At 42.9% G+C, this 18,129-nt stretch overlaps 1 long non-coding RNA gene across 1 annotated transcript; it reads right to left on the bottom strand.

Annotated features, from left to right (window-relative positions):
- Nucleotides 1-663: 663 nt before the first annotated feature.
- Nucleotides 664-17,244, bottom strand: LOC115148871 (uncharacterized). The gene is made up of 3 exons (XR_003866759.1): nt 17,023-17,244; nt 8,013-8,125; nt 664-917 (listed from the first exon to the last, which is right to left on the bottom strand). It is a non-coding gene; the product is annotated as an uncharacterized LOC115148871 (long non-coding RNA).
- Nucleotides 17,245-18,129: the final 885 nt, after the last annotated feature.

The raw sequence follows: 18,129 nt of genomic DNA, 5'->3' as shown, positions 1-18,129 counted from the left end.
TGCCTGTTGAGAGTTTTAGAGGACAGGCCCATAGGGTAGGAGTGTTCAGATTCAGAAAAACACAGACAAAGAGAAGAGCAGAATAATTGTTCTTCTACAAGGAAGTCAGCTCTTCCCCCGCCCATCTCTCCCTCCATTGATAGTACAGTAGATAGACCAAACACCTCCTCAAGCATGGGCAGACAGGTTGTTTTCAGGAAGAGCCAGTGATGTTGTAGATTACGGGAACACTGTGGAGTTTTTTTGGCACCAAACTCATTTCCCAGAAAACCAAAGTGAACACAGGAAGAAAATAACATGATAAGCCCCAGCAGCGTCTCTCATGGCCTATTAAAAAGCCTGGGCGGGAAGTGCCAGCCATGTCCAATTGTTTTCAGGGTTACCAAGAATGAATGACGTAACACATTAGGACTAGAGTTTAGGAGTTTAACATGGACAATAATATATTTGGTGCTGCAGCTTTAAAGCAATTCTGTCTGGAGACACTTTTACTGTGGTATATTAGCTGTTCATTTGGTAAGATCTGTATGTGTGTGTGTGTGTGTAATTAGTACTTTAGCTGTTCATGTGGTACAGCTAATGTACTGATGAAATAGGGCATGTGGTAAATAGGGCATGTGGTAAATAGGGCAGGTGAAGGTAAGTGTGTAGTAAATGTAACACTTTTTTTCAGCTTTTCAGGTCTCGGGAGACAACAGCTTTATAAAGGCTTAGGAATGTTAATTAGCAACCCCTGATGCACACACACACTGTACCAAATGAACACCTAATGTATCACAGACGTGACACACACACACACACACACACACACACACACACACTTCATCTTCTGATGTTTTCCTTCAACAGAGAGAGCGATGGAGAAGAGGCTGACCAGCACCAGCAGAGACAAGAAAGAATGTATTTGACGCCATAACCTGAGGAAAGAAGAGAGGAGGGAGGGAAGAGGGAAAGAAGAGGAGGAGGAGGGAAAAGAGGACGAGGGGAAGGAGGTAAAGAAGAAGATAAGGGGGAGGGAGAAGAAGATGAGAAAACGGGCAGATCAGATGGTGGCCGGCCTTGAGTTGGCACGCTGGCTGATCCTATCACAGTGTGTTTAAGTGGGCGTCTGAGGCTGAGGGGTGTTGGAGGATTTAAGGCCCTAATCCCTGACAACCATATTAAAGGCTTTATAGACTCCCTTCCCCTTCTCTCCTCTTGACCCACACTCATTAGGCTCAGAGTGTCACAGGATATTAACACTGGCTGGCACACACTCTGCGTCACAAATGGCAGCCTATTCGGTGCACTACTTTTGACCAGGGCCGATAGGGTTGCATTGTCATTATATTATTTGTCTATTCAGGAATTAACTGAAATGCAGTTCATGATTTAAATGTTTGTTCAATAAAATGTGAGATTAATAAGTGAATAAAGCTAACCTTCATATTCCCCATTTTTTTTTTTTACCCCAATTTCATACTATCCAATTGGCAGTTACAGTCTTGTCCCATCACTCCAACTCCAGTACGGACTAGGGAGAGGCGAAGGTCGAGAGCCATGTGTCCTAAAAAACACGACCCTGCCAAGCCGCACTGCTTCTTGACATACTGCTCACTTAACCCGGAAGGCAGCCGCACCAATGTGTCGGAGGAAACACTGCACAACTGGCGACCATGTCAGCGTGCAACCCTCTCCTAACCCGGATGACGCTGGGTCAATTGTGTGCCGCCTCATGGGTCCACTGCGCCACTCGGGAGGCCCTCATATCCACCTTCTTGCTCAACTCTAACCGTAAGCCTAACCCTAGATCCATGTCCACATGCTGGCTCAACCCTTACCTTAGCCTCAACTCTAAACCTAAACCTAAACCTAGCTTCATGTCCACATGTTGGCTCAACCCTTACCCTAGCCTCAACTCTAATCCGAAACCTAACCCTAAACCTAGATTCATGTCCACATGTTGGCTCAATCCTAACCCTTAACTTCAAGTTGTCACATGCACCAGTACAGTGAAATGCCTTTCTTGCTTGCTCTTTCCAAACAATGCAGTAATCATTACCAGTAGTACTATAAAAATGACAAAAATTTAAGTACAACAACAAAAAACACGAGAAATAGAAATAAGAAGAACACGGGAATGTAAGTAAATTATTTACAAGGTCAGTTCGAGGATCAGTGCCAATAACATATTTACAATGTGTAGAGATACAGGAGTGGTAGGGTTAGATTTGAGATTGTACCGGTACCCCCTGTATATAGCCTCACTACTGTTATCTTACTGCTGCTCTTTAATTATTTGTTATTTGTATTTTTTACTTAAAACTTATTTTTCTTAATACTGCATTGTTGGTTAAGGGCTTTTAAGTAAGCATTTCACTGTAAGGTCTACACCTGTTGTACTCGGCGCATTTGTGACAAATAAAATGTTATTTGATTTTATTTGAAATATGTATAGGGATAAGGTGAATGTATGATAAACAGAGTAACAGCAGCGTACATGATGATTGTATGCGAGTGTGTGCATGTGTGTAGAGTCAGTATGAGTGTGTGTGTATGTAGAATTTTAATAGAGTGAGCGTGAGTGTGCATAGAGACAGTCAAAAATAACAATAGAATGGTCAATGCGGATAGTAGCCATTTTGTTATCTATTTAGCAGTCTGATGGCTTGGGGATAGAAGCTGTTCAGGCGCCTGTTAGTGTCAGACTTGATGTTCCGGTACTGCTTGCCTTGCAGAAGCAAAGAGAGCAGTCTATGGCTTGGGTGGCTGGAGTCTTTTGGGGCATCCTTTTACACCGCCTGGTATAGAGGTCCTGGATGGCAGGGAGCTCGGCCCCCAGTGATGACTGGGCCGTACTCACCACCCTCTGTAGCGCCTTGCGATCGGGTACCTTGCAGTTGCCGTACCAAGCGGTGATGCAGCTAGTCAAGATGCTCTCAGTGGTGCAGCTGTAGAACTTTGGAGAATCTGAGGGCCCATGCCAAATCTTTTCAGCCTCTTGCGAACGAAGAGGCGCTGTCATGCCTATTCACAACTGTGTGGGTGTGTGTGGACCATGTTAATTCCTTTGTGATGTGGATACCAAGGACCTTGAAGCTCTCGACCCACTCCGCTACAGCCCCATCGATGTGGATGAGGGTGTGCTTGCTCCTCCATTTCCTGTAGTCCACGATCAGCTCCTTTGTCTTGTTGAAGATGAGGGAGAGGTTGCTGTCCTGGCACTACACTGCCAGGTCTCTGACCTCCTCCCTATAGGCTGCCTCATCGTCGTCGATGATCAGTCCTAACACTGTTGTGTTGTCAGCAAACTTGATGAGGGTGTTGGAGTCATGCGTGGCCACACAGTCGTGGGTAAACAGGGAGTACAGGAGGGAACTAAGCACACACCCCTGAGAGGCCCCTATGTTGATGGTCAGTGTGGCTGATGTGCTGTTGCCTACCCTAACCGCATCGTCCCAGGGTCCTGAGCTTGGTGAGGAGCTAGGAGGGGACTATGGTGTTGAATGCTTAGCTGTAGTCAATGAACAGCATTCTTACATAGGTATTCCTTTTGTCCAGGTGTGGAGTGCAATAGAGAATGAGTCATCTGTGGATCTGTTGGAGCAGTATGCAAATTGGAGGGGGTCCAGTGTGTCTGGAATGATGGTGTTGATGTGAGCCATGACCAGCCTTTCAAAGCTTTTCATGGCTATAGATGTTAGTGCTACGGGGAGGTAGTCATTTAGGCAGGTTACCTTGGCATTCTTGGGCACGGGGACTATGGTGGTCTACTTGAAATAAGTTGGTATCAAAGACCAGGTCAGGGATAGGTTGAAAATGTCAGTGAAGACACTTGCCAGCTGGTTAGCACACGCGTCCTGGTATGCTGTCTGGCCACGTGGCCTTGCAAAAGTTAACCTGTTTAAAGGACTTACATTGGCTAAGCAAAGCAAGATCACACAGTAGTCCAGAACAGCTGGTTCTCTCATGCATGGTTCAGTTTGCTTGTCTCGAAGTGAGCATAGTAGGCATTTAGCTTGCCTGGTAGGCTTGCATCGCTCGGCGGCTCGCAGCTGGGTTTCCCTTTGTAATCCGTGATAGTTTGCAAGCCCTGCCACATCTGGCGCAGTAGGATTCAATCTTAGTTCTGATTCGATCTTGTTGTTTTGATGGCTCGTTGGAGGTCGTAGCAGCTACTCTTCCTGGGATCCAAACACACCAAAGCACCCACATTACATATAAAACAAAAGATAAAGCATTGAACTATGTTAGTAATGAATGAGCAAAAGAATATCCACAATACAAAATGTTCAATACCGCCATACAACGTCACAATATGTGTGCTTGCATGTTTCTGTACCATTGTGTGTGTCTCTTCACAGTCCCCATTGCTCCATAAGGTGTATTTTTACCTGATTTTTAAATTTGATTCTGCTGCTTGCATCAGTTACCTGATGTGGAATAGAGTTCCATGTAGTCATGGCTCTATGTAGTACTGTGCACCTCCCATAGTTTGTTCTGGACTTGGGGACTGTGAAGAGACCTCTGGTGGCATGTCTTGTGGGGTATGTATGCATGTGTGTCCGAGCTATGTGCTAGTATTTTAAAAACAGACATCTCAGTGCATTCAGCTTGTCAACACCTCTTAAAAAACAAGTAAGGATGAAGTCAATCTCTCTTCCACTTTGAGCGATTGACATGTGTGTCATTAATGTTAGCTCTCCTTGTACTTTTAAGGGATAGCCGTGCTGCCCTGTTCTGAGCCAACTGCAATTTTCCCAAGTCCCTCTTTGTGGCACCTGACCACACTACTGAACAGTAGTATAGGTGCGACAAAACCAGGGCCTGTAGGACCTGCCTTGTTGATAGTGTCGTTAAGGCAGAGCAGTGCTTTATTATGGACAGACTTCTCCCCATCTTAGCTACTGTTGTATCAATATGTTTTGACCATGACAGTTCACAATCAGGGTTACTCCAAGCAGTTTAGTCACCTCAACGTGCTCAATTTCCACATTATTCATTACGATAGGGTTTAGTGAATGATTTGTCCCAAGTACAACGCTTTTAGTTTTGGGAATATTTAGGACTAACTTATTCCTTGTACCCATTCCAAAACTAACTGCAGCTCTTTGTTAAGTGTTGCAGTCATTTCAGTGGCTGTAGTAGCTGATGTGTATAGTGTTGAGTCATCCGCATACATAGACACACTGGCCTTACTCAAAGTCAGTGGCATGTCATTAGCAAAGATTGAAAAAAAGCAATTGCCTGGGGAATTCCTGACTCTACCTGGATTATGTTTGAGAGGCTTCCATTAAAGAACACCCTCTGTGTTCTGTTAGACAAGTAACTCTTTATCCACATTTATCCACATTATAGTAGGGGGTGTAAAGCCATAACACATATGTTTTTCCAGCAGCAGACTATGATCAATAATGTCAAAAGCGGCTCTGAAGTCTAACAAGACAGCCCCCACAATCATTTTATCATCAATTTTCTCTTAGCCAATCATCAATCGTTTGTGTAAGGGATGTTTTTGTTGAGTGCCCTTCCCTATATGCGTGCTGAAAGTCGGTTGCCAATTTGTTTACTGTAAAACAACATTGTACCTGGTCAAACACAATTTTTCCAGAACTTTACTAAGGGTTGGTAACATGCTGATTGATCGGCTATTTGAGCCAGTAAAGGGGGCTTTACTATTCTTGGGTAGTGGAATGACTTTAGCTTCCCTCCAGGCCTAAGGGCACACACTTTCTAGTAGGCTTAAATTAAAGATGTGGCAAATAGAAGTGGCAATAGTGTCTGCTATTATTATCCTCAGTAAATTTTCCATCCAGATTGTCAGACCCTGGTGGCATGACATTGTTGATATACAAAAATAATTATTTCACCACTTCCACACCTTTACATAATTCAAAAGCACAATTCTTGTCTTTCATAATTTGGTCCGATATACTTGGAAGTGTAGTATCAGCGTTTGTTGCTGGCATGTCATCCCTAAGTTTGCTTATCTTGCCAATGAAAAAGTAATTAAAGTAGTTGGCAATATCAGTGGGTTTTGTGAAGAATGAGCCATCTAATTCAATGAATGATGGCGTGCAGAACGTCCAGAGCTGCCGACTTGTTAAAGTAGAAATGTTCATCCAAATCGAGGTTAGTGATTGCTGTTCTGATGTACAGAAGCTGTTTTCGGTCATAGGAAATGATGGCGGAGACATTATGTACAAAAAAAGTTCAGATCAGCCTAAAAAAAATAGATATACAAAATAGCCCGTAAGACGGCTACTATCCACTGCAGCGCCATCTTTCTTACAACGTGTGTGTATATCAGTGCTCTCTCTCTCTCTCGCTCTCTCTCACCATGTGATCCACTTGCTGTAAAAACAACTTGTGCTATCCTGAACTGAGCAGCCACTTACTCTGGCAGCACAATACTCGCCCTGTGCATCACATGAGGTTCACCACATCCTCTTGTCATTAAGTAAATAAACATGTTGCCCTCAGACTCAAGAGGCTCTCAAGGTGTGCACAATGATCTCCTTTAATAAGGCCCTTACGTCAACAGAGTATTAGGTGACTAAAAACAGGGAAATCAACATAGGGATCATGCCTGGGGGAAAGTTATTCATATCAGAAACCAGTTCCATATCATCAATAACATTGAACCTGCAGTAATACAGAGTTTGTGGGAGTATTATTCAGCTGAACTCTATATAAACTCATAATATAATTCTGATAAACACTTTTTAAACTGGGCTGGGTAAGAAACAAATATACTATTTTGGCAGGGCATCTAATTGGCGTCTTTCATAGCTACATCAATGAAGGTTGACTACTCCCTGCTTACGAAGTTGTTTTAATAAATGATCCTGTCTTGTACTGTCTGACTGTACAGCCAGGCAGACAGGATTAAGTACAGGGGAGCAAGCCAGGAGGGGAGCAGGGAGAGTCAAGGTCTGTCTGTCTGCATGTCCTTTCTCCTCGTCTCCTTCTCAAGACATTTTGAAGGAGAAGGTCCGAAGGGAGGGACCTTGAATCTTCTCCCCAAATGCAGTTAGACAAGGAGGCAAGGACAGAGTATGCGAGGAATAGAGGAAAGACAAATTGAGAAAGAGCTTCTATCCTGTAGTGTAGATAGACTCTGACCCTGCTGCCTCCACATCTTTCTGTGGCTGAGCTGCCATATCATGACCTCACCCTCCTCAGCAGTAGGGAGTATGTGTGTGGGCTCAGACCTTCGTCTTCCTACAAACACCAGACTAGCTAGACTGTTTACTTGCTCAGTCTGACATGCAATAGATCACAGTGTTGGGGGGATTCATGAACTTAACATCCGTTTCTACACACACTATAATATTTTCTATTTCAACACAATCAATACTTTGTATTTCCCATTTTGTAACACTTATTCAATACTTTGTATTCAAAACTTTAGAATCAACACTTACTTTGTAACACTGATTCTAAAACTTTATATTCAACAATATCAAAACTGAGAAGACCACACAAACTAGTCCTAAATGATGGCAAGGACTGAGAACGCACGGCTCTCGACCTTCACCTCTCCTGAGTCCGTACGGGAGTTGCAGCGATGGGACAAGACTGTAACTACCAATTGGATACCACGAAATTGGGGAGAAAAGTGGTCAAATAAATAACAGGTGAGGGTCTGAGTGAGTGTCTCACGTCCAGTCCTACAGGGTGATGAGCAGCTCAAGCAGGAAGTAGTGTAGCGTGACGAGCGGTTTCTTCCATAACACTAGAGACGCGCTTCTCACGGTCCCTCTACTTCCTCTCCCTCAGCGACAAGGAGTCTTTATCAACACATACCCACACAGTGGGGTTTGCCTTAACCACCTCTAAAGACATGTCAGTCAGTGTGAACTGCTAGGTTGTAGCTTAAATAAACTCAAGTGATACTGTCAAAGTGCAGTGTACAGGTTATTTTCTTCAGCCAGTGTGAACAAAAATACTTAGGCCTACACTGTATGCTACGTCAACAAGAACAATCATTCACTTTATGGTCATATGGTGGTTCATTCAGCGGTCCCTACCTGCAGACTGCCCGTTGTGCTGTTCCTTGGCTGCTAGGCGCAGCTGAGGGAGCTCGCAGTGAGCCCCATTCTCTGCCATCTCATTGAGTAGTGGGAGGACTGGGGGGTGGGACCTAGAGAGAGGAACAACAATAATCAAACAGTGGATAGACTGTGGTTAGAGCAGACCTAGGGGCCTCTGTCTGTCCAGACTCTGTGGTGTTGGTAGGCTAAGTCACGAGGGCTGCAGGATATGGGACCGACTGTGTTGTGTGCAGGTCTAGATGTGACTGAGTGGTGATCAGAGTGCAGAAGGTGATAGTATCATTAGGTCACACCGCGCTTTATCGGGTTACCACTAATCTGCAGGACACAGCACAGGCTCCGTGAAAGCTCTGATCCCCTGGTCAGTGAGTGTATCTGTGTTTTGTTTTTAAGGTCATAGATTAGATGTCCGAGATGAACACAACAGGCAGCCTCTGAAGAACAGAGTAGAACAGCGCAGATGCAAGGTAACCTTTATAGTATCTAGACAACAGGATCATGTGTCAGAGATAAGGACCAATGGTGATAAGAGATTCTATCCCACCACATGTTTTTCTCAAGAATACACTAACAAGCCAACATTTCTGACCATGCTTCCCTTCTCAGGTACTTCAGTGAAAGGATCCATCCTTCTGCATCTAGACGCATCTGTTCTGCTACACAGTCTTTCTATGGGATGTTACAGACCAGAACCAGACGGGAGGAGGTAAGAGTGAGACATAGCAGGGACACTTAAACCCAGTGTCCTGTCCACCCCCATGTTTCTGAGGATATGCGTTTGTGTGTGTGACAGAGAGCTCAGAGCTGAGAGTACTGGCACGCAGACGGCTCAGCTCACAATCTGGTGAAAGTGTCACACAGCCTCTTAATCACTCTATTTAGTGCCCTCGGCTCCAATGCAGGAGGGCCCCTGGATCCAGTTTCCACATTGACTGGGCTGACAGACAGCAGACAATGTACATCATTGACTTTACATGGGCCCCATAACGGCTCTTTAGATTCTAGATAGGAATTCTGAGGCCAGAGTAGGTTCATGTTTTTTTTTCCTTTGTGAAAATACTAGCTGGCTGCCTTTGGAACAAATGTGATGGACAATGAAAACGTAATGCTGACTGGTATAGGGCGGCCTATAGGTATGTAACAGTTCATCCCTAATTACAAATAAAATTCATTAAACCTGGTAAGTGAATGAGCGGGATATTTAAAAACCAACACTACAGAGAATGTAGGATGTTTTACTGGTTCTTTCTAAGACAAATACAGGGTTGGAAGAGATGCCTGCAGACAGTATTTATAGTAGGCTGATAATACAGCAGCATTAAAATGTGTCAGTGTTGAGTTTAAAGGCTACATGTAGGAGCATAAACAACAACAATGCAGAGTGAGGTGTTAGGGTTGAACTGGCTAATTGTATGCATAACTTATATAATATACTGGGGAAGCTATGCTAAGTACATAAACTACGGATAAACCAACTGCTGAAGACAAGAAGAACTACAACCGGCAACAGGACGTGCGTCACGAGGCTGGGACCAGCCTGCACGCCGACGATAGGAGGAGCAAGTTTAAACCACGCTCCTCCTCCCTCTGACAGGCCAGCATTGAGCAGGAACTATTACTGTCGGAGTATAAAAGGGAGAACAATAGAATGTGACGCCCTCTTCTTCTGTTTTGCCCTGCGAGGTGTTACAGAGAGACCGTATACGAACGACACATTTACCATACACGTTTGCATTAATTAAAGTACAGCTAAATCAGAAGTTACTATGTGCTGACTATTTTGTTCTGTTACCAGAAACAAACTGTCGCAACTTTAACAGAGGTCACTGAGGCTATTTACATGAGAGTTGGTGCAGCACAACAGACTGATTTGTACCCTCAAAGTTAACCCAGACATTTAAAGTTTAGGGGGAGTAAAGGTATTGGATGCCAGATATCAATTTCAACTAACTGTCTCTAATCATACCTTGACTGTTTTTGCATGAGAGAAGTAGCTTTGGCTGAAACCAAAAACCTTTGGATTGACAAGTCTGTTGACAGTCATCCAAAAAGGAGAGCAATATGCGTCATGAGTCATGTCCAGCTGCGTTGCAGAGAGCTATTCAAGCACCTTGCTTTATGTCTTGTCTACTCTCGTGCGTCAATGGGACTGTTGTTTGGCTGTGTTGACGCAACTTGATGCAAAAATGTTGACCAATTCCCAGCATCACAAATGACTGCGCTTCATCATTCGAGGACGATCATTGATTTACTCATGTTGTTTTCACAAATCAGCAATTTCAAAATACTGCTGAAAATAACAAAACAGCGCGTGTTCTAAATCCATCAGCGAGCACAACGTGTGCAAGAACCGGACTCGATTGCGCAAGTACTTCCTTCAAAACAACAGACTGTGTGCATGAGGCCCTGTGCGCCGTTAAGGTTTTATACTGGTTGTACTGGTATGCACAGCCGTGTTCTAGAATATTGAACCGTTGGATTTCATACTTTTCAGTGCAGCTCAAGACATTTCTCCAACTGTCATAGTCCGGCGTCCCTTTTTGATATAATTTACATTGCTCTGAGACCACCATCCACAGGGGATGGACAGCCCGAATACTCAACTCCACACAATTCCCAACCAACGCGTGTCCAATTCATTTGTATGTGTTGACAGTTGGAGGAATTGCTTGAGCTGCGCTGAGAATTGGAAAAGTATGAAATCCAATATTCTAGAATACTGCTGTGTGTACACCTACACGTTTTTGGACTATGATAAATCATTTAGGCTTTATTACGCTTCGAACGCAAAACTATGCTTTAAGTCGAGTAACAACATAGGTCTAAATAACCGCGTCAAATTAAATGTGAAATGTTTTTGGCTAGCAGTTCTAGCAACACTCCCTCTCCATGCAGTAGGCTACGCACTGGTTTCAAGTGTCAACATTACCAAAAAGCTATATGATGGCAGGCAAGAGTAAATGTGAGCGGATGTTTCATAATTAGCCTAGTAACTACACCAAGAGATAAAGACTAATTAAAGCTCTAAAAATAAAGTAATCATAACTTTACTGGAAAAGGCATCTAACGAATCTATGTGGATTGGGCAAAGAAAATGAATGGCAGCCTTACCCAGACCAAACTGAGAAGACACCCAGGGTGAGGAGATTTTCAGGTCATGTCTTGGAGAAGACATGGCCTAAATTACCGCTGATAAGGGGGTCATAACACCAGTCTCAACGTCAATAGTGAAGAGGTGACTCAGGGATGCTGGCCTTCTAGGCAGAGTTCCCCTGTCCAGTGTCTGTTATTTTGCCTTAATCTTTTGAGATGTGGCTTTTTCTTTGCAATTCTGCCGAGAAGGCCAGCATCCCGGAGTCGCCTCTTCACTGTTGACGTTGAGACTGGTGTTTTGCGGGTACTATTTAATGAAGCTGCCAGTTGAGGACTTGCGAGGCGTCTGTCTAGTTTGAGAAACACTCTAATGTACTTGTCCTCTTGCTCAGTGGCCTCCCACTCTTTCTATTCTGGTTAGAACCAGTTTACGCTGTTCTGTGAAGGGAGTAGTACACAACGTTGTATGAGATCGTCAGTTCTTTGGCAATTTCTCGCATGGAATAGCCTTCATTCCTCAGAACAATAATAGACTGACGAGATTCAGAAGGAAGTCCTTTGTTTCTGGCCATTTTGAGACTGTAATCGAACCCACAAATGCTGATGCTCCAGATACTCAATTAGTCTAAAGAAGGCCAGTTTTATTGCTTCTTTAATCAGGACAACAGTTTTCAGCTGTGCTAACATAATTGCAAAAGGGTTTTCTAATGATCAATTAGCCTTTGAAATGATAAACTTGGATTAGTTAACACAACGTGCCATTGGAACACAGGAGTGATGGTTGATGATAATGTTGATATTCCATTAAAAAAAATCTGGCGTTTCCAGCTACAATAGTCATTTACAACATTAACGATGTCTACACTGTATTTCTAATCAATTTGATGTTATTTTAAATGGACAAAAGTGTGTTTCCTTCAAAAACAAGGACATTTCTAAGTGAACCCAAACTTTTGAACAGTAGTGTACATTTGTGACAAGTATTGCATTATAATGAAATACTTATGCATGGCATGCTATTGTAATAGGCCTACATCCATTATCTCAAGCCAAGAAAGATAAAACAAATAATAATGCATGGCATGTTGTTTGAATAAACCTTGATAGAGAGCCAATGTAACAAGAATATGTCCTTCTTGCACTCAAGCTATAACCTAACATTCTGTCAGGAGTTGGGCCCCTTCTAAAATAGCAGATTTATAGTCTTCCTCCAGTGATTTTGGAACTTTTCCTGTTGAAAAGCTACATCCCAAATAGGGTTCTAGGGGGTAACTAGCCCCCCCCTAATAACAATGTCTAATTGCTGTCACAAAAAAAGCAATGTTTGGGGGGGGAAAAAATGGTAGGTGGATGAAGGTCATGCTTTGGCAAATACAATATAAAAGGTAAATAAATGGCTACAGTTGACACTTTTAGTTATTTCATTAAATATTGTTTTTAGAAAAGGGATTTTTTTTGAAGTGCCAGTTACCCTGCTAGAAGATTATGGCATAGAGTTTCATCGGGTTTCACACAAGTGTGTTAAAATCCATTTAATCTGTTTTATTTCAATTCTTTAATAAGTAATACTTAAAAGCTAAGTCTAATTGTCTTATTTGAATTATTAAAATATGGGAGGGGTGGGGAAATGGTGTTGCACATGTCACCATTAATATCCTCACTATGAGGAGATTTGATGTAAAGTCCCTCTTTTTAACTCACCTGCACATTAATTTTCTTGGTTCTTTCATTGTTGTTCCTTTACCATACAATCCATTATGTACAATTGCACTAAATATTATTTGAATAATGCAAGATTTTAAATCCCAGCAGTCTTTAAAACCCTGATCCGTACACATTTGCGCAACCGCAGCATTCAAACGAGGCTGCAATGAAAACTAATGGGACTGTAGCGACTGCGTTCCTATTCAAGCATTGATTGACATGGTAATAGACAATAGTATTGGTGAAATGTTTTTTTTTTTAAACTGACCCCTCTGACGCTGTATGTTAAATTGGGACATGTCACGACGTAACTCATTATGTGCCGTACAGCCTCTTCCAATGGTGATTGTAAAGTGAATTACTTGTGAGTTCAGCAATAGTTAATTCAATCAATTGTTAATTTTGTGTAATCACTGCGAGCCATCATGACTCAAAAACCATGACAGCTACAGTTTAATTATGAATTTAGCGCTGCCCTAAAAACCCTATTCAAATTCAACAAAACTTCAAATAGGTATGCAATGAGACAAACTCAGCAAAAAAATTAAATGTCCTCTCACTGTCAACTGCATTTATTTTCAGCAAACTTAACATAAATATTTGTATGAACATAACAAGATTCAACAACTGAGACATACACTGAACAAGTTCCACAGACATGTAACTAACAGAAATTGAATAATGTGTCCCTGAACAAAGGGGGGGCCAAAATCAAAAGTAACAGTCAGTATCTGGTGTGTCCACCAGCTGCATTAAGTACTGCAGTGCATCTCCTCCTCATGGACTGCACCAGATTTGCCAGTTCTTGCTGTGAGATGTTACCCCCACTCTTCCACCAAGGCACCTGCAAGTTCCCGGACATTTCTGGGGGGAAGGACCCTAGCCCTCACCCTCCGATCCAACAGGTCCCAGACGTGCTCAATGGGATTGAGATCCGGGCCCTTCGCTGGCTGTGGCAGAACACTGACATTCCTGTCTTGCAGGAAATCATGCACTGAACGAGCAGTATGGCTGGTGGCATTGTCATGCTGGAGGGTCATGTCAGGATGAGCCTGCAGGAAGGGTACCACATGAGGGAGGTGGATGTCTTCCATGTAACGCACAGCGTTGAGATTTCCTGCAATGACAACAAGCTCAGTCCGATGATGCTGTGACACACCGCCCCAGACCATGATGGACCCTCCACATCGATCCCGCTCCAGAGTACAGGCCTTGGCGTAACGCTCATTCCTTCGACGATAAACGCAAATCCAACCATCACCCCTGGTGAGACAAAACCGCGACTCGTCAGTGAAGAGCACTTTTTGCCAGTCCTGTCTGGTCCAGCGACGGTGGGTGTGTGCCCATAGGCAACGTTGTTGCCAGTGATGTCTGGTGAGGACCTGCCTTACAACAGGTCTACAAACCCTCAGTCCAGCCTCTCTCAGCCTATTGTAGACTGTCTGAGCACTGATGGAGGGATTGTGCGCTCCTGGTGTAACTCGGGCAGTTGTTGTTGCCATCCTGTACCTGTCCCGCAGGTGTGATGTTCGGATGTACCGATCCTGTGCAGGTGTTGTTACACGTGGTCTGCCACTGCGAGGATGATCAGCTGTCCGTCCTGTCTCCCAGTAGCGCTGTCTTAGGCGTCTCACAGTAAGGACATTGCAATTTATTGCCTTGGCCACATTTGCAGTCCTCATGCCTCCTTGCAGCATGCCTAAGGCACATTCACGCAGATGAGCAGGGACCATGGCATCTTTCTTTTGGTGTTTTTCAGAGTCAGTAGAAAGGCCTCTTTAGTGTCCTAAGTTTTTGTAACTGTGACCTTAATTACCTATGGTCTGTAAGCTGTTAGTGTTTTAACGACCGTTCCACAGGTGCATATTCATTAATTGTTTATGGTTCATTGAACAAGCATGGGAAACAGTGTTTAAACCCTTTACAATTAAGATCTGTGAAGTTATTTGTATTTGACAAATTATCTTTGAAAGACAGGGTCCTGAAAAAGTGACGTTTCTTTTTTTGCTGAGTTTATAAAAACTCTTTATAGTGTTTTATTTACATTTTAGGTGATAAGTTGGACAAATCGGGTCAAAAAATTGTTTCCCCACACGACATATCCCTTTCACTACCACGCAAAAGACCCGGCAGAGCTCCATTGCCTTCTTCAGTCATGCAGAGACGGGCAGCATGAATGTCTCGTCATTGATTTTCCTGGAAAATTGTGCTTCAGTGGTATTCATATTACAGTTGACCTGGAAGTATTATGTTTTTGGGGCGCTAAAATAAGGTCAAATGTACAGAACAGCGTGATGTACAAAAGTGCATCAGCTATTGTGATATATTCCAATGAAGTTAGATCTACAACTTTTTCCAAATGTAAAAAAAAAATGTTTTTGTTGTAATATCTTTCAAAAGTTGTGATGACACAGGACATTTTTTGTTGAGCAAGAGCAGTGGCAGCCAGGGAAAGTTTTGGGGAAATATTTTAGTGACATCTTGTGGTCTTAATGTGAATTACAGGGGGGGGCAGTTACCCCCTAGTACCCTACAAATACAGTAAAGTAAACACACTAAAGCAGTGGTTCCCAACCCTTTTCGGTTACTGTACCACCAACTGATTTTTGCTCTGCCTGGTGTACCCCTGAAGTACCCCCTCGTGTGCATTTTACCAGTAGGCCTATGGTCTTATGAGTCTTCTCAAGTATCCCCATGTGTATAGGCCAAGTACATGCAACAGTTCTAGTGTAACAGTGTTGCCCCAACTTGGGCTTGAATCAAGGACCCTTTGAACACATCGTCAACTGCCTCCCACGAAGCATCGTTACCTGTCGCTCCACAATAGCCGCAGCCCGCGCAGAGCAAGGGAAACAACTACTTCAAGGTCTCAGAGCGAGTGACGTCACCGATTGAAACACTACTAGCGTGCACCGCTAACTAGCTAGCCATTTCACACTGGTTACACTCACCCCCCTTTGACCTTCTCCTTTGCAGCAACCCCAGCAGCTAGGCAGAGCCCAACTAAGTGATCCGGGTCACGGCACCAATGTAACAGTTTTGCTTCCGTCCCTCTACTCGCGCCAACCTGGGCTTGAACCAGGGACCATCTGAACACATAGACAGTTGCCTCACACAAAGCATTGTTACCAATTGAAACTCAACTAGTTAGCCATTTCACACCTGTTACACTAGTACCCCTGGTTGGGAACCACTGCACTAAAGGGTAAAAAATGTTTTGAACAAAATAGTGTTTTTTAGACAACTACAAACTTCAAGGAGTAGGGCATTCAAGGAGTTGATCTGATGGGAATTTGTGTTATCGAGGAACAAAAGAGCAACAAAGAATACACTTTGGTTGGGTTTATGAATGTCTTGTGTAACATTTGAATATGAATAGCACTTTCATTAGTTTGTTACTGTAGGCAATCTTCTGTGCATGCTAACATGTGGAGTACAAAGGAACAGCAATTATTTGTGGAAAAAGTGATATTTTAAGAGTTATTTGGCAAAGGTAAGGGTTTTGGAATTTTCAGAATCTGCTATTTCTGATAGTATTTAGTATTCTGATTTCTATATAGTAACAACATGTGTGTTAAATAAACGTATTTAGTATAACTTAAGGACAGAGGTGGGAATGACTAAAACAACAGCGATATTTCAGTTTAAAATTCATATCCAGTCAAAATGACTGCCTACTCACTTTATAGAACAGAATAGAACGGTTAATTTTTGTTTTTCAAAACCATAAAACCCATATGACCTGATTTAACTCACAAGACAATAGTTGAATTGACACTAACCAGGTTTCATTCATACACCACGGCATCAATTATCTAGATCCTACCACTGTTATGAAAGCATGTTCACCCGTAAGCCTGTAAACAGGTTTTTTCCAAGACACTAGAACATTTGCATTCATCAAGGACTCCCTATTTTATTCACTTACTTGATTTTAGAGTAGCTCAAAATATGTTATTAAGGTAGCTATATCAATGTCAACCTTGTTTTATCCTGAGTAAAACCTGGCACTGGCACGCGTCAGTAACCTGATGATAGACTGGCATTTTACAAAGACATGCTGATGATGGAGGATAGTCTAATGTCAAATGGGGACAGACTGTATTTGTCCTAATGTTATTCTCCTAACTATTATTATGAACACACCACGACAATGAGCAGACATGAACGGTACAAATAGTCCCCCTACCCTCTCCATTCACTCTCGAGCTGTCAAACCCCGCAGCCTGCAGCACAGGAAACAGACGTGTGTTTTATTCCATGGACCGTGTACCCAAGATGGGAGATAAACGAAGATAGTTCACTGAGGCCGTTTACCATTGAAAAAAATATTAGTTCCGATCTACTTAACTGTGTATGTCTCCAATAGATACCAATGCAATAGCAGCTGTGTATGGTCTAGTTAATTCACTGACTTTCATTCAACCAGAAAAAAACAGTGGGGCGTGTCCATAGAGAATGAAAGAGGCCTCTAGTGGCCAAAAGGCTATTTAAGCATGGGCAGCGCCATTAAGGACTTCCACCATTTTAATGTAGTCAACTGGGTGGGACTTCCAACTTCATTGGCTGATTCCTCATGATGACACTGTTGGAGACATGTCCAAACAGATCATCAGGAGGGATCAGCCAATTGTTAAGAAGAAAATTGACTACTTCAAAATTCAGATTACCTCAAAGGCGCTTGTGGTGTCACAGACGCTATAAAGGCACAGATATAAAGATGAGTCCTATATCTATCTCTATTGGTGTCTCGCTTCCTCTTCAGTCTTCCGCTGAAGTGCAGACCTCGAGCCAATAGGAATGGTGTATAGTTGTACCACAAACCATCTTATCATTTGGATGGGATTTGATCTAAGCCCCATCCATTAACTGATGGGCGATGAGTATATCCAGGTACTTCAAAGTCAGGTAAAACTGAGCGGCACCTGCTCAGGGTGCGTTCGAGAGCAACGAATCAGTGCAATCGTTTTCTTAACATTTGCAGTCTTGAGAGAACATTTAGCAATTTTCTAACAAATTTCATGCAATTCTAATAATGGGGTGAAGAGCAATCTTTGCCGTTTTAAAGCTAAGCAAATTCTACAGATTTTGCCATGTAAATATGATATCTGGGCACGTGCCTTGAGTGCCCAGTCGTTATTTGGCCATGATTATTACACTTTTTTTTTTACTCTGACGTGTGATCCACCATTAAAAAGATTGACCGAGATAATCTTTGATTGAAATACATGGGATAGTAATACTTTGAAATTGAACCATGTTATTTTTAAATACTCCAATTATCTTGATTATTAAT

Source organism: Salmo trutta, chromosome 15, assembly GCF_901001165.1.
Source record: "Salmo trutta chromosome 15, fSalTru1.1, whole genome shotgun sequence".
NCBI lineage: Eukaryota > Metazoa > Chordata > Actinopteri > Salmoniformes > Salmonidae > Salmo > Salmo trutta.
The sequence above is the reverse complement of the archived record's forward strand: the minus strand, read 5'-3'. Positions and strand labels throughout refer to the sequence as shown.